Consider the following 22,831-nt stretch of genomic DNA (forward strand, 5'->3'; position numbering starts at 1 on the left):
GGATCCTCGTCTGGGATTCCTCGTGGAGACCAGGGGCATGCGGGGGAGGGCCCTGAGCGGACGCACTGGCAATGTTATTACTTCGGCAGCTGTGAAATGGCAGGTTAAAGGCAGAGTGGGGAGCTGCGGGGGGCGCTCGTGGCGGTGGTGACAGGAGAAGGCCTTCCCCAGCCAGGCCTTCTTCGTACACACGCGGCCCTCTGGTTCTTCCCGCCACCTCGGGTTGGGCATCGGTGGGGAGGCGTGCGCACGTGGTGCAACGCGAGGCGCGGGGGAGGGGGAATGAAAGGGAAAAGCTCGGGCCCTGCTTCTCGTGGGCGTCTGTTAGCGCCGCGGGAATTCGGAGAACGGGGCGGGCCTTCGAACTCGCGCGCTGAGGGGGAAGGGGTCAGGAGGAGCTTCCGCGACCTCCAATCAGAGCTCGCTTGTAAAACTGGTGGTACCCGGATGTGAAGTCCTGCGCGGATACAAAGGCGAGTCTCTCTGTTGCCTCTTCGTTTCCTCCGTTGACCAATGAGCACCTTCTTGAGTTCAAATGACAACATCTACAGCCAATGAAAGGCCAGTTTCTCCCTCTGGTGCGGACTCACTGCCATTCTGACTAACCTACCCATGATTCCTATTGGACAGAGCTGTGACTGGCAGTCGAACGGTCTAATCGGGAGTAGGGACGGAGAGCAGCATTAGCCAATAGAAAGGCCTCTAGGAGTGGGGCGGAGGTCTCGGTTTTCGCGGTGTCGGTGGACGAGACGCGGGGGCCATTTTGTGAGGAGACGGAGACGGGGACGGAGAAGTAATAGTAGCGGTGGAAGAGGCTTGCGGGAGCGGGAGTCCGTTTCTTTGCCGCTGTCGGATCGGGGAGGCGGAGATTCAGAATCCACCCCTTTCTCCCTCTCCCCACCGGGTGAGTGGTGACAGTCAAGCCGGGGGAGACCCTGAGACCCTTGGGGGAAGGCAGGGCGGGGGAAGGGAACGTGGGGGAGAGGCGCAGAGCGCGTCCCTCCATGATAATAGCGCGGCCCAGACGGACTTCCTGGCGCGGCTTGAGTCTGAGGGTTGGGGGGAAAGGCTTCGAATGGGCCTCGACTCCATGGTGGGTGGACATAGTTCCGCAGGCCCCGCGAGCATGTGCCGCTGTGTAACGGCGCCCGCCTCCGTCTCCCCTCCCCCTGGGGTAACGGCCCACGGCCCCGGCGGAGCCCGCGAGATGTGGGCGGGGGGGGGTGAGCTCGTGGTGACGCCGATCCTTACTCAATGCTCTGGTCCCTAATTAAAGATCGGGAAGGGGGCGGGTTTCCCTGGAGATGCTCAGCGCCATCCGGGCCCCTTCCGTTCTGGGGGGGGCGGCGAGCGGCCGTCGCGAGTGTGCGTGGAGAACGATCCCAACCCGTCTGGCCGGTGGTGTGCCGTCCATGCACCCAGTCCCCGTGGCGGCTGCAGAATACTAACGTTCACTCTTTTTTCTCTCCTCCACGACAGAAAAGGTGGCTTTGGCAGTGTTGGCCCTAAATTGCGTTTGTGGGGAGCATAATTAACCCTAACGTAGCTGACTGACCGCTTTCTATCTGCAGGTTACAGTCATAGTTAGTGAAGCTTGGCTGGGAGGTAGGTATGGCCCTGCAGGCTCGCGGTGTGGATGGCCCAGAGGAGAAGTTAGACGGGTCAGGGATGAGGGTTTGTGAGAGTGCCGGCCCTCCGAGCGCTTGCCCGAGTCTCCTTCAGAGACCGCCGCCAGGCAGCCGGACACGTCCAAAGTGTACAGGAGATGGTCCAGACCTCAGATGACCGACATGACGGTTCTTGGGTTAGCTTACTGTTTGAAAATGGTAGCTGAAAATGGACAATTCTAATTTTTAATTAGGGTAAAATACAGTAGAGGAAATGGGGCCAGAAAATCCTTCACGGGAAGTCATACTGTTAGTTTTTAGGCACAGGGTAGCACATCTCTGCTGAATGCCCTCTAGTACTTACGTAGCGCCTCAGCGCTTGTAAAGTGATTCACATGTGTTATAATTGAGGGCAGGTAGGCGCTGTTAGTCCCGTTTTACAGGTAGGAAGCAGGTGAAGTGACGATCACGTAGTGGATGTCGGAGACAGAATTTGAACTCCCATTATCCTGATTTCAGGACCCGCAGTGCCCGCTGTGCCTTCCAGCTGCGTGTTATGGACGCTAATAAAAGGATCCTTTGTTCTACCAGATTAGCACAGAAAATAGTGGAGGAGGGCAAGGATTCCCAAACATTTGTGATTACATGGACTACACTGTTACAATAGGAAGTCTTTTATCAAAACATCCTCCGCAGGAACCTGATAATCTGGGTGTACTTGTTAAGAATGGTTAGTAAGAGAGGAAAATTTGAAGTGACCTGTAGTTCTGACTATGTGAATACTGGAGGGTCATTTTTGTATCCTTACAGCATCCTGAGTGCATATAATGAAGAGAATTCAGGTTAAACATTGCTGTGAGCGTGAGCGACTGGCCACAGACCTAGATCTAGATGCACTTTACAGTAGGGTGGGTAGAGGCAGCATTTCAATGTTGTGATAGCAGGCTAAGGGAAGAAATGAGCAAAGAAAGGTGCTGTGCGTACGTTGCTGGCATATTGTGCTCAACCTTTTCGCATCCTTTACATTTCTTTGCCACCTTAAAAGATCTTAAGAGTTCAAAGAGGCCAGCCTCCCACATTTCCAGATAAGGCAGTGGAAAAACATTTAGTATTTACATTATTTTACTCCTTCTAGTGATTGTTGACCTCCGTCATAGGTAAAAAAAGATTTAAGAACATAATCCTTGATTATAGTTCTTCTGTGTAGCCGTTATAATCAAAGCTTATAACAGAAGTTTGCATGACATGTGACCAGATTTTAGATCTAGTATCACATTGGAAGAATAAAAGAAAGTTTTAGGTCTTGATTTACTAAAAGAGTTACATGTACATTTTTCCTTGTGAAGTATTTTACTGTGAAGGAAAGGTTAGGAATTAACATATTCCGTGGGGAGGCAGTGTTGTACAAATAAAGAGCGCGGGATTGAGAGGCAGATGAGAAGAAAGTTGTAGTTACAGCTCAGCCACTAACTAGCTGTACGAGTTTGGTCATGTTATGATGAGCCTCCATTTATCTGAAATGAAGTTGGAATTAGTCTTTTACAGGTACAGTCTGTCTTTGAAAGGTCTTTATTATTTGAACAAAGGATTTAAAAAAGAGTGGATAAAGGTTCATATAATTGGTTTTCACAATTATAGCTACAACCAGTGGTAGATGAAGTTGCACCCATATCTTTGATAAAAATAAAGGGAGATTCATTTTCTCAGCTGTTCTCCAAGGGCAAGGTTGGTTTTTAGAAGCTTTTTGTTTGGGGTTTTTTAAATGAAATTGCCTAAAAAAACAAGTTGTAATTGAACAAGTGCCTTAAAAAATTCTCTTGAATAACTAGGCTATTTCAGTTAAATTTTTTAGGGATTTGTTTTTGAGATACAGTGTTGTTTGGTTATGCCTTTGTATTGTCATATTCTTATTTTATGTTGGAAATGTTGGGTGATAAGTTCTTTTGCCCAAGGTATAGAAATGGCTTTGGGGCAAGGTGGAACTCTATTGAAAGAAAACAAAACAACCAAAACCCCCTATTTGTGCTACTCTGGTGAACCACCTGATAGAATAAAAATAGATTTAATGAAATATGATTTCCATTTCCACTTCCTCCCCTCTCAAAAAAACCAAAAGTATAAAATTGGACCAGAGAATTTATTATTCCTTTACTAGGATATGCGGAAATATTTAATTTGATTGGTTATAAAATTTTACACATGTATAGAGAGAGCAAAGTTCTAATGTATTTGTAAAGCGATCATAAAGGAATACCAAGTTCTCTTGTTTCCCTTTTGTAATTGATCAGTTTAATAAAATCGAGCATGGACCTGAGTAAGCTTTAGTGTTGAAAAAATTATATCTCTTTGTAATACTGCTCCTGCTCTTTTTCAGCTTCTGGGCAAAGGAGGATACTATTGCAAATGAGTCTTGAAATTGGTAATTCAAGTTTAATCACTGTGGCTCTAAATAATTTTATATTCAGCCTCTCAGTGTTCTAAACTAATTTTTGATAGATAAAATTTGATTTAAAAAAGAATCTTTTGTTGTAGATAATGTAAATCTACTAAAGTTCACTGCTAAACATGGAAACTGAGTCAGTGGTCTTTGTTATCAGGAGTGCTTGCCATTTATATTCTAAGAGGAAAGTCAGAGTCTCTTAATTCAGTATCTCATAGGAGGTGAGGTAACCAGTTTTTCCTATTTTTACATCCAGGATACCCTATTAGCTTTTAAGAGGAAGCAGTAACCTTTAGTGAGCCATAATCTACCACAGTGCTGTATGATTCTTCGTAAGCCTTCGATAACTCACATTCAAACTAGTGGTTCAGCTGGCCTTTAATTTGGTTTTGGCTTGGTACCAAGTGCTGTTTTATGTGAAAGCACAATAGTTACTTGCATTTTATTCATAGTTATTCTATGGGATTCCTCATCCCCCCTCGTCAGTAAGTTCTGTACTTTTTTTTTTTTTTAAAGAAATTGAAGATTCCATGGGTAGTTTTACACACCTTGTGGCTTAATGAAGTATCACTTGGACTAATCATTGTGCATGCCTTAATACAAGTTTGTGTAGTGTACTATGACTTTTGGAGATCTCTTTAGATTTGGAGAGAAGCCTTCAGTATTTTTTCATAACGAAGTAACTTGAAAATATAGTCTTAATAAAAATAATGTAGCATATTCATTTCTCCGATCAGTGGCCAGTTTTTCCTAACATTGCTTGTAACAAAACATGCATGTTTACATATAATCTTTTTTTGAGTTTCTTCAAGGTATGTTCCTTTGCCCCAGTGTATTCTTGATTTATTCTGGTCACCTTCCCTTTTAAGAGTACTGAATTATGAAAACAGTAGAGGTAATGGGGGTGATAGAGGCTCATCTCTATCCTGTCTGTCCAGTGGGATATTTATATTTGCCAAAGTGGGGTTGGAGTTGAATTTAAAACTTCTTCCCAGCAGTCAGGTGCTTCTGTCTTGGGGGTTTTAGGGCACAGCGTTTCTGAGGAACTTTGACTCAATCTGTCCCTTCTCCTTTCACAGGGCAGCAAGGCGAACCCCATCCCTACTCACTGGAGCTCAGCTTTGATTTTTAACCTCCCCTCCCTGCCCTTCCAAAACACACACACTCCCATCCAAAAGCCTGATTTTGTAAAGAAATTTTAAACATAATGATGCAACTTGGCGCGCACTGCGGCAAACTTGTAGGTGTTTTTTTTTAAAAATTGTTTTCGAAAACGAAACCTGGATTTAAGATGTAATTTTTAAAATTTCTATTTCTATTTTTTTCTGCAGCAGTTGGGTTAGAGGAGGAGGAGCCTTTTAGCCTCTCATAAACTGACCTCTCTACTTCCTCATGTATTTTTAAGATTGAAATGATGATGTGAAAAGGGCTTTGCTTGTCTGCTACTGAGAACTTTACCCTTGCGGTTTTTGTGGAAACTGCTTTTGGAAAGAGAAAAGAAATAAAACTTTACTGACTTGACATTTTTGCACCTCCCGTTTTTCTAATCTGGGCTATTTTTATTTTTGTTTTTTTACAGTGAGATTTTTTTGATCTTCAGCTACAGTAAGTTATTCCAATTTTTTTTTTCATTTTTCCTGACTTTCCGCTGATTTCCTTTTTATTGTTGTTACTAGTTACTATTATTATTTATTATTATTATTATTATTATACTTATGATGGTGGTGATGATGATGATGATAATGGCACTGCTGATTTTTAACCGGATTAAATCGAGTTTTTCTGAATGTTCCTGAGCATTTCTCCTACCTCCTGATTGACTTGGGAGTTTTGCAACCTTGGAGAGAGAGCTGAGGCATTAGAATTTTTAAGTGGATTGATCCCATAAACCTTTTCTCTCCCAACCCCACCCTCACCCCCATCCCCTTCCCCACACTCAAAAGAATTTGACTGGCTGCTTAAGTCTGTGACCTAATTTTTCCTGATCTATAACTTAACTGTTTTAGAGCATCTCTGGACGTCTGTATTTTTAATTTTTTTTATTTTTATTTTTTATTTTTAATCTTTCATTTGTTACATTTTTAAACTGTGCTGCAATAAAATGTGTGTGGTACTACTGATCACCTATGGTGGTGATGGCATTTTCCCAGAAAGCCATCTTCTTCCTATGCCCCTTGAAATCCCCTCCTGCTCTTCATGTACACTACCCCTCACAAACTACAAGCTGCGACATCATGGATGCCCAGTCTGGAGCAGCAGCAGCCAGGATCACCTGGAGCCAAAGGGGTTCTTCGGAACAGATGCAAACCCATCCTGGGTGATGGTAAGAGGTGTGAGGTCCAGTTGGTTTCATTGAAAAGACTAGGAAATACTCCCAAGTTCAAGTGTCCTGATGTAGATGTCTTATGGAAATAACGTTTAGGTTATGCCTTCACTTTGAAACTCACAAGACTTTGCCCTAGGAAATACCACCTTTATTTTTATTTTACAACTTACAAATCCAAAAAGACTTAATTTGGACCAATGTGAGAATTTGATAATTGAGGAAAGAGCTGAGTTAAACTTTGCCTTTAGGATTTTTAAGCAGTGTCCTTAAAATCTGAGAACAATTTTAACATATCTAAGGGGATAAACGGTTTAGTACTTTAGAAACATCAATTAATGCAATTATAAATCATACATAACCTGCTAATTAAAGACCCAAGGGGCATCCAGGGTGTGCATTTAAAATTAAAACAATTTTAGAATTATAAAAGGCTTTAAAGGTTTTCTAGTCCCTCTTTGGTAGATGAGGAAAACTACATTTCTTTAACTGTATTAGAACTCAAATTCGTCACTAATTTAGATTCTTTAACCAAATTAATTTAAATTATTTTGGCTATATATTTAGGTTTATAGTGTATTATGAGACATCTGATATGGAATATATCTGATTTTCAGCTGTTGTGAATCTTGTGATTTGTTGTGAATTCTTTATTATAATTAATTAAAACACCTCAAAATTCAAACAGAAACTACACAAAGTTGAGTAGTTATAACCAAAGTGATTTGTGAATGAAAGTATCTTAAGCATTTAAGTAGCTTTAGATACGCTGCTCGGTCCTTGAAAGTAAGGAGGAAAAAATTTACCCTTTATTGCTATTCAGAGGAAGAATTTGTGGCTATTACTTATTCTTTGTGTGATTTTTATGCCCAATTTAGGGCCTATTTTAGAAGAATGTGGAAAGGGACGTTCTGAGATTAGACATTTATGGCAGTTACATATTTAGAAATGAGAATGCTGCTGTTGGGTACAGTGAATGGGCTGTAGTGTTCTAGACATGAAAAAGTACAGAAAGATGATTTAAACAGCTTGTAGTGTTGGATATTCAATAGCAACCAGGTTCTCTAACAAATTCAGTTTTTGTTATTGTTAGAAGCCTGTACAACTGGAGGTCATGGCACTTAGCAAATTACCACGTAGCTCTGTTTTCATTTAGCTTTGCTTTTCCGCTTCCCTTCCAAAAAAACCAAAACAAAACAAAATTAGAAAGCACTATTAGCCTCATACCAGTGAAATCTGGTTAAAATAAACAGGGCTGAAGGAGAAAAGATGAGCTATGTGGTAAATCAGTAAAAGGCAACCTGAAGTCTGAGAAGTTTGTGATAAAGAGATAAGAGGTTGGTGTATGAGGGAGGCTGATAATCAGGAAGACAACAAGCCTCTGGTCCTGATAACTGTATGTACACACCACCTCCTTCCTGTACATAGTCTTCCTTGAGTTGAGCTTCCTTTAAAGCATGGATCCTGGACTAGAATTTTAAGGTGCTGCCTTTGGGTAAGGTGCAGGCATCACCTGGCATATAAAATGGTAGTAAGGAACAGGTTGGTGAGATGACAGTGAACAGCTCTGGGGAATTATTGGTTCATAAACCTGAAAATCTCCCTGGGAATGCTCAGAGGTAGTAATAGTTCATTCCTGACTTGGAAATAAAGGAAAAGGGAATAGGATCTGAATTAGTTCCTTGCCAAAATTCCTGGAAGCTGTTTCATGGCATTTTATAATATTTATAAATTTTATCTATGCTCTTGGAGGGTAGTGGGAGGGTGTGTAATCTTAGGAAGCAAAATGATCAAAAATAATTAGCTCATTTGTATAAAGGTATGTCTGATTTTAATATATTTCCATGGATCTCTCATCCATTTGGATAAACAGGTCTACACATCCATACTTTTTCACCTTATGTGATATGCTTTAGGATCTCCTCAGTGGCACAGGAAGCCTGTAGAGATCTTTCAGGCAGGGTCTTCTAACATTTTTTGTATGAGTGTAATACTTAGACTGTCAAATTTGTTAATTCCTTTGATAATTCAGTTTAAAAAATGAATAGACTAGATTTCTTGCCAAGGAAAAAGTTGGAAAGCCATGAATTTTCTTTATCTTCCCCAAAGCTACACTTAGAGCTAAGTGTCCCCTCCAGCCTGTGGAGGGTTTATGCTTTATGTAGTTTGGTTGGCTGTCTTACTTACATTTTGCTTGAAGTTGGGTATAGTTTTGGTTTAAGATATATTAACCACCTGGATTGGAGGATGGTTAAGCCAGATGGTCATATGAACAAAGAACTTTAAAAGTTTATATTGATGTAATAAAAAAAACAGAATTGAAAGCAATTTGTCACAAAATATAGATTATCCAGTTTATTGAGAAGCTCTTTAGAGATTTCAGAAGTGTTTGGTAGCTTTAGGAAAGCAGTCACATGATGAGTTATAGTTATGAGTCCCATAACCGGCTCTAGCCTGAGTGGTGGTTAGAAGAGCGAAGTAGTTACATGCCACCTGGATCAATGCTGAGTTAAAACCTTACTAAAGAAGGCTGGTCTGATTGTGAGTAAATACTTCTGGAAGATTCTCTTTGGAAGTCCTGGGGTTTACAATAATAGTTTAATCTGACCCTTTGGTTGAAGTCAGAATTGTGTATCAGTGGTGATATGAGGGTAGACAATTTCTGGGCTGAATCTGAAGAATGTAGAGGTTTTAACTTAGCAATTTAAATTAATAGAATAATATCAAATATTTCCTTAGTATCAGTTTAGAGCAAAATTTTGTTTTCTACAGAAAGTGATATGCATGTTATGACAGTTTTTATAACCTTAATGTCATTTTTACATAGACCTCATCCAAGGGTAGAAAGTATTATATTGCAAGTAACTGCAATAATCTGAATTTTCTCCTTTTTAAGTAAAGGTAGAAAAGTATGCTTGCTAAAAAGATTCTGTAGTTTCTGTTACCTGCTTTGAGGCTTCTTATTTACTTTCTGGGGGAATTCATTGGAACTACAGAGTACCATTGAATTTTATATGTGTTTGTAGCCAAAAAGCAGAAGAAAGGAATTCTGGCTTTCTTAGTTTACTTTTAAGCTAGTGGTATATGGTGGTTTTTGACAGGAATGGTTAAAGGAAAGGTAGGGGACATTGTATGTTCATTATCTTAAAAATAAAGATCTGACTTGAATATTGTTCTTTGAGGTTGTAAAGCACTTTTCTTACATTCTCATTGAGTCCTCATAGCTGCACTGTGAAGTAGGTGCTCTCTCCCCTCTTACACATTTAGAAATGGAAACTTGCCCAGAGCCCCAGAACTAGTAAGTCTTGATTTGTCTTAACTTCAAGTCTGCTACTCTAGTCACTATAACAAGCTGAAGTTTTTATTTGACCTTTTCAGTGTAGCTAGGTTAAATAAAGGTTATAAATAGCTAGCTTCAGATTTAGAGCTGGAAGGGGCCTTAGAGGTCATCTAGTCTTAACCTTCTCCCACCCCTGCCCCATTTTTTTTTTTTTCTTTTTCCATTTTTTTTTTATTTAGCTTTTAACATTCATTTTCACAAAATTTTGGGTTACAAATTTTCTCCCCTTTTCTCCCCTCCCCCCCCCAAACGCCAAGCATTCTAATTGCCCCTATGACCAATCTGCTCTCTCTTCTATCATCCCTCTCTGCCCTTGTCTCTGTCTTCTCTTTTGTCCTGTAGGGCCAGATAGCTTTCTATACCCCTTTACCTCTATTTCTTATTTCCTAGTGGTAAGAACATTACAGTTGATCCTAACATTTTGAGTTCCAACTTCTTTAGCTCCCTCCCTCTCCACCCCTTCCCTTTGGAAGGCAAGCAATTCAATATAGGCCAAATCTGTGTAGTTCTGCAAATGACTTCCATAATAGTTGTGTTGTATAGGACTAACTATATTTCCCTCCATCCTATCCTGTCCCCCATTACTTCTATTCTCTTTTGATCCTATCCCTCCCCATGAGTGTTGACCTCAAATTGCACTCTCCTCCCCATGCCCTCCCTTCTATCATCCCCCCCCACTCTGCTTATCCCCTTATCCTCCACTTTCCTGTATTGTAAGATAGGTTTTCATACCAATATGAGTAGGCATTTTATTCTTTCCTTTAGTGGAATGTGATGAGAGTAGACTTCATGTTTTTCTCTCACCTCCCCTCTTTATCCCTCCACTAATGAGTCTTTTGCTTGCCTCTTTTATGAGAGATAATTTGCCCCATTCAATTCTCCCTTTCTCCTCCCAATATTTCTCTCTCACTGCTTGATTTCATTTTTTTTTAAGATATGATTCCATCCTCTTCAATTCACTCTGTGCACTCTGTCTCTATGTGTGTGTGCGTGTGTGCATGTGTGTGTGTGTAATCCCACCCAGTACCCAGATACTGAAATGTTTCAAGAGTTACAAATATTGTCTTTCCATGTAGGAATGTAAACAGTTCAACTTTAGTAAGTCCCTTATGACTTCTCTTTGCTGTTCACCTTTTCATGGTTCTCTTCATTCTTGTGTTTGGAAGTCAAATTTTCTTTTCAGCTCTGGTCTTTTCATCAAGAATGCTTGAAAGTCCTCTATTTCATTGAAAGACCAATTTTTCCCCTGAAGTATTATACTCAGTTTTGCTGGGTAGGTGATTCTTGGTTTTAGTCCTAGTTCCTTTGACTTCTGGAATATCCTATTCCATGCCCTTCGATCCCTTAGTGTAGAAGCTGCTAGATCTTGTGTTATCCTGATTGTATTTCCACAATACTTGAATTGTTTCTTTCTAGCTGCTTGCAATATTTTCTCTTTCACCTGGGAGTTCTGGAATTTGGCCACAATGTTCCTAGGAGTTTCTCTTTTTGGATCTCTTTCAGGCGGTGTTCTGTGGATTCCTTGAATATTTATTTTGCCCTCTGGTTCTAGAATCTCAGGGCAGTTTTCCTTGATAATTTCATGAAAGATGATGTCTAGGCTCTTCTTTTGATCATGGCTTTCAGGTAGTCCCATAATTTTTAAATTGTCTCTCCTGGATCTATTTTCAAGGTCAGTTGTTTTTCCAATGAGATATTTCACATTATCTTCCATTTTTCCATTCCTCTGGCTTTGTTCTGTGATTTCTTGCTTTCTCATAAAGTCCTTAGCCTCCATCTGTGCCATTCTAATTTTGAAAGAACTATTTTCTTCAGTGAGCTTTTGAATCTCCTTTTCCATTTGGCTAATTCTGCTTTTGAAAGCATTCTTCTCCTCATTGGCTTTTTGAACCTCTTTTGCCAATTGAGTTAGGCTAGTTTTCAAGGTGTTATTTTCTTCAACATTTTTTTGGGTCTCCTTTAGCAGGGAGCTGATTTGCTGTTCATGCTTTGACTTCATGTCTCTCATTTCTCTTCCCAGCTTTTCCTCCACCTCTCTAACTTGATTTTCAAAATTCTTTTTGAGCTCTTCCATGGCCTGAGCCCATTGAGTGGGCTGGGACACAGAAGCCTTGATTTCTGTGTCTTTGCCTGATGGTAAGCATTGTTCTTCCTCATCAGAAAGGAAGGGAGGAAATGCCTGTTCACCAAGAAAGTAACCTTCTATAGTCTTATTTCTTTTCCCTTTTCTGGGCATTTTCCCAGCCAGTGACTTGACCTCTGAATATTTTCCTCACACCCACCTCACCTCCTGATCCTCCCAGCCAGTGTTTGGGGTCTGAGATTCAAATGCTGCTTCCAGCCTCAGGGCTTTGGGCGGACCCCTGCCCCATTTTTACTGAGGAGAAAACTGGGGTCCAGAGATTTGCCCAACGTAATTAATATCCATCGATGACTTAACAGACCCCCAAATTCTTTTGTTTTGCTTGACTGACAAAACAGTTTTCATGAGCTATCGAAATCTCCATTCCTGGAGATTAGAATATCATTTTATTTTAGTTTATTGGTTACAAGGTTTAAGGGAGGATATGTTAGAATGGATGGAACTCAGAAAGACACTGAATTTTTCCTTATTTCTGACTGCTGATTAGGCCAAATTATAACTGCAAACAATTATGAAGCTTCTGATGTTTAGAGCACCATATTAAAAACTGACAGAGAAGGCCTGTATCACATTGATCAATTTTTCAGTGTTGTAAAATCTTGATATACTAAATTGCTAAGGAGCCAGCCACCAAACAGTTATGGTGTTTGGTTTTAATTAAATTGTGGAGATTACATCAGAAAGGATGGGAGGGCCGGGGTGTCAGTGGAAGTCGACCGAGATAACCTTGAGGAGAGTGAATTTGCTGAAGTCATAGGATAGATGATATATATGGAAGGAGAAGGGAAAAACAAATTTGGTGTGACTACATCCTTAGCCGCAGAAGAATGAATTGGAAAGGGAGATAAGAGTAACCTACTTTAAAAGAGAGGTTTTGTGTACCTTGTCCTTTCCCCTATACCTAGGATCCTGCTGTTTAGTTCCTTTAACACAAAAGACCTAGATGACATTAAAATTCTTTTATTTATATGTAAATAGAGCTCTTGACCAGCATTTTAAGAAATTACCTTTTGATATGAATTATCTGAGTACTTTAGTGTCATTTATAAGGTTAATAGTTGGAAGGGACTTGGAAGTATCCGTCTAGGTCCAATTCTTGCCATAGTTTATATTTATACTAAGGGTCAAAGAGGTCAGTGTTGAAGAGTCTGATAGAAAAACACATACCAAAGTTATATGTTTATATTAATAGATGTCTTTTCATCAAAGGAGACATAACTTTGGAGTTTCCCAGCAATCGTTCAAGACTCATGTCTACTTTTCTAATAAGCATTTTGGTGTATTTATAGTACTTTATAGTTTCAGAATCATTAAAGGTACTTCATGTTAATTTTAAATAAAATTTTCTAACTTGAGATAAAAGAAGGAAAAAATATGAAGTTGTTACATAGCAGTCAAATTTAGGAGGTCTAGATATACCATATACCATAACAATACAAATTCAGCTATTTTGTCTATTAGTTCCCTAAGCCTGTTGAAATTTGATTATGTATATGTTATAAGTCTCTTCCTTATAAGTGGGAATAGCAAATATTACATGCCCTGGATTGTCTTCTACTTTGCAATTCTTAAATTGTCCTTTCCTAGTTCACAGATTTTAAGTCTTTTTCCTCTTATTCCTGTTATTTGCATTGTAAAAATTATCTTCACTCTAATTCTCTAATAATAGAACAGGCTAGACAGCATGGAATCTGCTCTATCAATTTTTAAACTTATGTCTAAGAATTTACTGTCCCCTGTCACCACTAATGGTGTGTCTGAGCATCTCTGGTAAGCTGTATAATAAAGACTAAGTACGTTGTCCTGATTTACAGTTGAAGTAACATATGTTGTCTTGATTTATAGTTGAGCTGACAGAAGTGCCTAACATTGAAGTTCCCTCTTTGTCTAAAGCTGTATCTGTTGGTTTCCTCCCAGTTCTTGGACTTTGGAGCAAGTGTGTTTTGAACACTGATAAATATAGATGGGTTAATAATAACCAATCTGGAAAATTTAACCACCTGAATCTTTACCATTTATTTACCTGTGACTTGCTTTTCTATGTCCATTGCCATAGCAAAAAGAGGGGAAAACATGATTATAGGGCAAAAGAGGCACTTGAGCTGAGCTTTTACTTAGGGGTTTTTTTCCTTTGAATCCTGAGGGATTTGTTGTGTTGGCGTTGTAGTTTACTAGCCCTGTTGTCTCTCTGTCACCATTAGAGCCAAAATGGAATCGAAGAGTTTAAGGACCATATGGTTTTAGCAACCCTAAATCAGTTACAAATCTGAATTGGTCAATTTATTCACATTCTTAACTCTTTGCTGCCATCTGGTGATAAAGGTGACTTTAGGATTACATTTTTAAAAATGCAGGTATGATCATATGGTCAGTGCTCAGCACATTTAACATCTTTTAATTCTTGGAAAAAGTATTAAACTAGCTTTTGTGGCTTCTGAGTAATCTGTGGCTCTCAGGACTCATTTCTTGATACCTACCTACCTATGTCTTTCAGGGTAGTTATTGTCATTCCATGTGCTCACCTTTGCATTGATGTCATGGAGTATCAATTCATCTTGGTTTACTTAATTTGAAAGTTCGTGTCTGATCATAATAGTATTTCTTTCCTCCAACAGATGTGTAATCTGCACATATTTTCAGGATGGTTTGCTTAAGCTCATGGGAGCATTGCAAGTGTTTCCAGGTTTCCATGAAATCCTCTGTGTTGCCTTAGGGTGCATGATGAAACCAACTCCTTGAGTCATCTTTTAATTTAGCTTCAGCTTCTGTCTTCTAGTTTCATCTGTAGTGAAAATGTTGATAGGTTAAGAAATTCTTGTTTCAGTTCAGTTCATTGGGGAAGAATACGTAGAATACAGCAGTTAAATTAACACTTGTAGACAGTTACAGCCCCACTGCCTTCTTTCTTCTTATTGAAGGATACTAGCCATGATTGACTTGTATTTTGTATTTTTACTTTACTGTGACTCGTGTTTTATCACCTGGTCACTTTTTGGTGCTGAGCTCTGTACTTAACCACTCTGGTTTGGATAGCAGATACTTTTTGTTGCCAAGATTTTCCAGCTTGGCTTGGCCTTTAGCACTTGTATTCTCCTGGCATATAGCATTTAAGGAAACAGGTATTTTAATTTTCACTGGATAGTACGTAGAAATTACAGCTAAACAAATAAATGGGGGAGGCTTTCTGTTTAAGTGATGGAAACAAAGGTATTGGAAGTCCAAGATGAACTACACAAGTTATTGTCTAAGGAAAGTGATTTGTTTTGCAAGTATTTTAATTATAAAAATCTGTTAGAAATGTTACTGTGTATGCTTTCTCTTGTTAATTTTCCTGTAAGAAGACAAATCAGAAATGATAGTTTGTGGGAATCTAAATGTGAAGAAAGGTGGTCTGGGAATCATGAAAGGTAGGGCGAGGATATTACTGTGTTTTTTCATGTATTCTCAAAAGGATTGCCAAAGTAGTCCAGACTATAATTCATTATGTGGTTAATTTTGTTGTTGATTAGCATCATGTATAGAACATGTGATAATACTTCATTAAACATTCAACATCTATTGCCACAACACAATTTCTCTTAACTCATTACAGAGCCTTTGTGAATTTACCTAAATTTTATTTTGAAACTTTTTAGCTTCTGGTATTTAGTGATATCCAAAAATACGCCATCCTTACAGAGTAGCGCTTCCGTTTTAAAGTAATTCTTTGAAGTCTGATAATGTGTTTGGAATGATGACCTTCACTTTTTAAAAATTAAAAGCATTTTGTTTTATGTTTTACTGAATGTTAACCCTTTGTGTCCTTTCCTCTGTCCCCTGCATTTGACTCTTCCTTCTTAAAGACAAAGTTAAGTGAAACAGTTGATTTATGACCAGTCCCTGTTTAGCTTTTAAAGACCTTCATAACCTGGACCCCTTCTACTTTTTCAGTCTTACACCTACGTGTTGTCCAATCCATTATCACTGGTTTTGTTGTTCTTCATACAAAACACCATCACTTGCTGTCCCATTCCTGTAATTTCCTTCTTCCTCATCTCTACCTCCTGGTTTCCTTAAAGTTGCTAAAGCCTCATCTTCTACAAGAAACCTTTTCCAGTTGACCTTAATGCTAGTGGTATTAATATTAGTGCCTTCCTTCTTGATCATCTCTAGCTTAGCCTGTATATTGTCTTATTTGTACCTAGTTAACATATTGTCACCTCCATCAGACTGTGAGCTTCCTAGAGAGCAGGATTGTCTTTTGCCTTGCTTTGTATCTCCCATGCTTAGTATAGTACCTAGAACATAATAGGAACTTAATAAATGATTATTACCTTCACCCACCTCTTTGAAGAGAGGAGGGAGGTATAGTGTACTCTTTTTGTTTATATTCATGTTGTAGACGTTATTTATGTTTTCTTCAGGTTCTTTTTACTTTGCATTATTTCATACAAATCTTCCCCTGTTTATCAAAATTCTTCATATTTGTAATTTCCTTCATAATATTGCATTATATTCATATAGTCACATAGCAGGGCACTCATTTTGTTTCTAGTTCTTTGTAAACAGAAAGTTTGATCTTCACTTTTTTGACTGGCATCCTAAGAGGTGCTTTTCCTACTTTGCTTTGTATTGATTTTCAGCCTGAGGACTCATTGCCATAATTGCCTCAAGATATTCCTCAGGCAACAGTGAACAGTCTCTACATTCTCATTTATGTATCCTGGCCCCTTCTCTCCTTTCTTCTTGCCTCATGGAATTATTTGTGAAAGGAAGCTTTGCTTGTAGTCCACATAGTTTAGGTTCACAATTTGTAGATGTTCCATCTGGATTTTAGATTTGGTTATGTGTTCTTCCTTTTCCCTCCTCTTAATCGTCTAGGATAGAAAGGTAGAAAATTTGTTATTTGTTTTCTCAGTGTGGTAAAATGTGATGAGCTCTAAGTTTAAATTGGTTCTCATCCTCTCTGTGCCATCAGTGTCATCTTCAACATTATACTTTATCTCAGTTACCTTACTTGTAAAACATGAAAGAGTTGTCCTAGAGAACCACTTTCTTTCTGCTCTAAAATCCTCATGTTATGATCTGCTAACACTAGCAAATCTTTTGGGATTCTTTAGGTAAAAAGTTAAGTTCCTCAAGGGCAAAGACACTTATGTATTTGTATCTTTAACTCCTGGCACATAGGAACTTTAAATGCTTGTATGTATGGCTTGCCACACATTAGTAAAAAAAAAAAGTTTTATACTAATTTTGATAGTATTATAAATTAAGTACAGTAAGAGATTAAAATTTTAGTCTGGACTGAATCACCTAAATGTTTCAGGAAACAGCTTTTACATATTTTTCTTTTATAAAATCACCTTTTCCTTTGCTCTCAACATTTTTAACCACCTTCCCTTATGAACTTGTTGACAAAAATACACCCCTGGGTCCAGTACCAGGAATGTGTGTGAACTCTGGCACGTGAAAACTTTTAAGGCAGTTTCTTCTCATTAAATTTATAGCACTGTAACGTAACCTAAATGCTCTTGAGATTTGGTTCCATCAAAACTATTTCCATAGTCAGATAAGAACCTTGTGACTTGGAGAAACTAGAGAATGCTGAGAAGTTGTATTGGACTATGTTTACGCTTTAGCTACTGATCAGTTATACTGTGAGTGGCACGGATTCATGTTTACATCTGATGATTAAGGATATATTACTTAAAATCTGAGATTTTTCAGAAGATCATACATGTAGAGCTGGAAGAGACCTCAAAAAGCACTATAGACATTCAATCCCTTCATTATATACAAGTGAGAAAACTAAGGCCAACAGAAATGACTTGTCCCAGGTCACAAAGAAAGTAAGAGACAGGTGGGATTTAAACCCAGCTCCTCAGTCTCCAGAACCTTTCCATTATACTGTTTGAGTCTTAGAGTCAAACTGATAATTTTCTTGAAGCCCTATTAAAAGACAAATTTGTAGGTTAGAACTACACAGAACTAGTCATCCTGCCACTGAAATGTCCTGCCTCAATCTTTGCTTATTCCATTTCTGGAATTCCCTCTTCACCTACTTAATATTCCCACTGTCACTTTCTCTACCCTTCCTAGTAATTTTGCATCTCTAGCTGCCTTTATTCAGAATTGATTTTTAGTCTTCCACTGATACCTCTCTTTGTTCCCATCCCCTCATTTTAACCCTGCAGATGACTCATTTTAAAGCTACCCACCCTCCTAACAATGCTTTCTGGAATGCCTGATGTATATGTAATAAATTAGCTTTCATCTTAAGTGTTTTCTCTTTCCATCTTTTCTTTCATCGAGACCTGGCTTTTTCCTGATGGAATGGCCATTTTTTCCATCCTTGGACACTCAGCTGTGACATGATGAGAGTTGGAATACTCCATGAGCTCCCCATTGCCTGTACATGCTCTCCCTCTCCCACCGTCACTCAGTAATATTTCTTCCTTGGAGGTTCACTCAGCACATACTGAACAGTCAAGATTTTGCTTGCTGTTGTCTGTTCATCTCCAGGACACCATCCTTCTTTCCTCATAAAATTCAGTTCCTGGCTCACATATCAACATAAATAATGCTATTCTTTCCAATACCCTTGGCTACCAGTTCCTCAATTTATATTTATTTTGACCTCCTTCACTCTACTACATTAATAACAGAGAATGTCCTCTTACTGTTTTCCTTCTGCTTTGAAGAGGACCATATCATTATTGAGGTGATGCCATGACATGTAAATGAATTGGATTTAAGTGAGAGGGGCTGTGCGGAGTTATCAGCCCTCGCTTTCTCCATAGCCATCTACGTCCATTGGCATAATACAGATCAGTGCTACTGGAGGTGGCCCTGGATGTAGTGGGAGATTTTGGCCTTTTTAAACTAAGGTTTTTCCTAGGTCTTGGTTTGACTGAGGCAATATATATTCACTGATTATGCTAGGTCTGAAATGAGGCAGAGTATGACCTCTTTTACCTAGTTAAAACAAATCTGGGAGGGGAAGACCCTGTGGATTTCTGGCCAAAACAAACATTGCTATTTACATTGACTGAGCTGATCTGGGCCCAAACAATGGAACAAGTGGGGCTTGACCTAGAACTTATTGTTGGTTCAATCTGAGAGCCCAAGTGATTTGGGTTTAAGGCTTGGTCTTTAAGAGAATAGGCTTGTGAAAAATTGGGTTGCCCCTGAACGTTCTCCTATTTGTCATGTGACCCATGGCAACCAACGATAGGCAGTCTGTCTCTAGTGTAACTTAACCTGCTTCCCAAAGAAGTTTAAAAGTTGTGTAGGTCTGATTTAGCCCATAAACCCCAAAATATCTTGGGAAATTTCAGCGATCAAAATTTGTGTTCCTTTGGGCAGAGCACCAGCAGGTATGGATATGATATGGTATGTGGATGGACAGAGGGAAGGGAAAGAATTGTTTTGTTACAGGCAAAGAGGGTCATATCCTTTGATCTTGCAATCACTCACAAGGTTACTGCTTCCACATTGATAAGCTCTGAAATCCAACTATCTGATTACACTGAGTTGTCATTCTCCCTTTTCCTTGCAGCCTCAAACCTCCAGGTCTTCCCGCTCTCAGACCATCTTCTCTACATTGGCTATATATTTGCTTCCCCCTCTTAACCCTTTAGTAAATCAGTTAACTCTGCACTATTCTCTACTGTGCAATCCATTGTCCCCTTATGCTATCAGAAATGAAGCCTCCATCTTCAGTAATTTCCAACTACTTGTGGTGCTGATTGAAGTTGGAGAAAATCACAAAACTGCTGCCTAGGTTCATTAGAAACTGGGTCCTCACTGCAGCAAGGCAGTCTTTTATGTCTTCCATATTGACTTTCACACATGTGAAAGCAGCTTGAAACCTTTTCATTCCTCCTCAAACTTCCCGTAGTTCTTGCCCCACCCCACTTACCTGAAAACCTTGTCTTAAATTTTACTAAAAAAATAAGCCATTCCCTGAGAATTCTCTCTTCTCCCATTCATTCTGCCACTTTATTCTTCACCCTTCCCATGAGCAGAGGTAGTTCAGAGGCAAACCTTTTTCATTCCACCTTGTTTTCTCCAGCAATTGTCCCTACTCATTTATCTTCATTTTCTTCCTTGTTTATCTTCATTCCTCTTCCCTGTTTACTGGCTGCTTCTCTACTGCTCCATCCTCAAAAAACTCACTTTAATTCATTCATTACTGCTTTTCTGTCACCTTAGATCTCATTTTCCTTTTATGACTAAACTTCTGACATGGTTGTATACAATTGATACCTTTATATCCTTTCATCATTCTCTTTTTAGTTCTGCCTCTTACCATTCAACTGAAACTGCTCTCTCCAAAGTCACCAAAGTAGATGTCAAATCTAATGGCTTTTTCTCATTCCATGTCCCATTTGATCTCTTCAGCCTTTGATATTTTTGGTTAATCTCTTCTCCTTGATACTTGGTTCTCTAGGTTTTTGTAGCACTCCTCTATCATGGTTCTTTTCCTACATTTCTGGCCATTCCTCCTTAATCTTGGTTGGATCTTTCTCTAGGTCACACTCGTTAACTGGGAGTGTCCCACCAACTGGGAGTGTCCCACCGGGCTCTCCCTTCTCCTTCTGTAATATTGCATTTTGTGATCTTATCAGCTCACAGATTCAACTCCTCTATGCAGATGACTCTTAGATCTCAGGTGTTGGCTCCTGACCTTCACTCTTCTATTTCTGTCTATTGAACATCTCAAACTGATTGTCTCATAAACTACTTAAACTCAGGTATGTCCAAAACTGAATTAGTCCCTCCCTCTTTCTAACTTGTCTATTACTGTCAAGACTTCTGTTCTCAGTCACCTAAGCTTTCAACCTAGGTGTCTTCTTCAATTCCTCAATCTCTTTAACTCCTAAATCTAAAACTTTTGTTATCTTCGTGATGCTTCCCAGATTTGCAGCTCTCTTCTGCCTTATGCACTGCTCACAGGCCCTCATAAATTTATTTCTAGACTATTAAAGTAGCCTTCTGGTTTGTCTCCCTGCCTTTAAGTATTCCCTATTCCAGTACTGTTCCCATTTATGTATCAAAGTGATCTTCGTAAAGTGCAGATCTGGTCATATCACCCTCCTGTTGAGTAAGCTCCAATGACTCCCTTTCACTTATAGGATCAGATATGAAATCCTCTTTGGCTTTAAAGGCCCTCCATGGTGTGGTTTCCTCCTGCCTTTATAGTATTCATACACTTCATGCCTACCTCTTGCACTCTTCAAATTGAATGAAACTGGCCTCCTGGCTCTTCTCAGTACACTGGATCTCTGGGCATTTTCACTGACTGTCTACTTCTCCTTCCTCATTTTTACCACTTGCATTCCCTGAAACTGAGTCTCAGCTAAAGTCTTAACATTCATCTACAAGAAGCCTTTCCTAGTTGATGTCAATGCTAGTGCCTTCCCTTTGTGGATATTGACAGCAGAAGGAAAGCGCTTCCCCTTACTGTGTACTTTTGCATGTGTGTGTGTTTGTGTTCGTGTGTTCGTTCCATGTTGTTTTCCTCATTAGACTGTGAACTCTCTGGAAGCTGGAACTTGCCTTTTTGGGGAAGAGAACAGAGGGTATTTCCAGTGCTTAGCATACTACCATGTAGATTGTTGTTTAGTTGTGTGTGACTCTTTGTGACCCTGTGGACCTTACGATCCATGGAGTTTTCTTGGCAAAGGTACTGAAGTAGTTTGCTATTTCTTTCTCCAGTGGATTAAGGCAAACAGATTAAGTGACTTGCCCGGGGTCACCTAGTAAGTGTGTGAGGCTAGATTTGAACATAGGTCTTCCTGACTCCAGGCCCAGCGCTCTACCTGCTGATCCATGTAGTTCTCTACCTTGTACATAGGAGGGGCTTAATAAATGCTTGTTAATTACATATTGAAATCTTGTATGCTTATTTAAAGTTTTACTCGCATGCTATTTCCATCATGTCTTTTCCAGTTCTTGTAGTTAATAACTTTTTTATGCCTTTGCTAAAGTCACATGACTTAATCTCTGAGGTTGGATGTTGAACTCACTTCTTCTGACTCCAAATAGTACAGTACTCACTTCATTAAGGTTTGCTTATATTCCTCTTCCTAGATACTTAAGTCCCTTGAAGGCAACCACTTTTTGAATCCAGGATCAGATTCTTCCTCTTGATTCTGTAGGAAGACTTCAGTTCTAGAATCTTTTGGACACAAAGATAGTAGATTTCAAGCTGCAAGGGAACTCTGAGGTAATTTAGTTCAAACTCTTCTCTCTTTGTTCCCCTCCCTACCACTCTTTTAAAGAAGAGGAAACTGAGATCATCATATAGATAGTAAGCAGGTAGAAATTGAACCCATTCATATTCTCTGCAGATTCATTTTTTTCACCCTTACATTATACTTTTATCCCAGGATTTATGGTGAAAGATGAGACTTTAAGAAAAAATGAGAATCCATGAGCCTATTATGAGAAGTATGCTATAGATTAGATTCCATGAACATAGCTATTGCAGCACTAAATATCAGAAAGAATCAGTATCATATACATTAGCAGTGAGGGTTTCCAAAGAAGTCTTTAAAATCTAGTCCTTCATCCACTTTTATACAAAAAGGGATGGTTTAAGCTTTAAGTGATCTTGAAAGCAAAAAGCATAAGAGGGACGTTTAGTTAATACTCTTGACTTGGTTATTTGAAGTTAGAGAAGAAAATAGGCTGATTAGATGGGTTCAAATCTCAGGTCCTTCTAAGCCCCAGTAAACAGTAAGATTCCTCAGGCCCCATTCAGAGTCACAACACTAGAAATGTAGTCTCTGCTTTAGAAATCATTGAGTAAGTAAAAGGATGTGGACACTGGAAGGAACCTTAAGAGATAGTTTTGTCGAGTCTCTTCAGTTTCATCATCATGACGGCATTTATAGACTGCTTTACTGTTTGTCAAGCATTTTACAGACATTTCCTCATCTGATTCCCCCAACAGCCCTGTGTCATAGATGCTACTCCATCCTCAAGATGAAGA

General features: G+C 39.3%; 1 protein-coding gene across 21 annotated transcripts in view; it reads left to right on the top strand.

The window, feature by feature from the left end:
• The first annotated feature begins 496 nt into the window (after window positions 1-496).
• The window catches only part of HNRNPC (heterogeneous nuclear ribonucleoprotein C), a 56,637-nt gene continuing 34,302 nt past the window's right edge, over window positions 497-22,831 (top strand). For 3 of the 21 annotated variants that reach the window (XM_072625333.1, XM_072625336.1, XM_072625327.1), the window contains exons 1-2: window positions 686-904; window positions 5,627-5,652. The gene's annotated coding sequence lies outside the window, so the exon portion shown is untranslated. Of the gene's footprint in view, window positions 905-5,126; window positions 5,288-5,378; window positions 6,378-22,831 lie in introns of those variants that run through there. The other 18 variants (XM_072625331.1, XM_072625322.1, XM_072625316.1 and 15 more) reach the window with 14 other exon arrangements.

The sequence above is a fragment of the Notamacropus eugenii genome, chromosome 7 (genome assembly GCF_028372415.1).
Source record: "Notamacropus eugenii isolate mMacEug1 chromosome 7, mMacEug1.pri_v2, whole genome shotgun sequence".
NCBI classification, from domain to species: Eukaryota; Metazoa; Chordata; class Mammalia; order Diprotodontia; family Macropodidae; genus Notamacropus; species Notamacropus eugenii.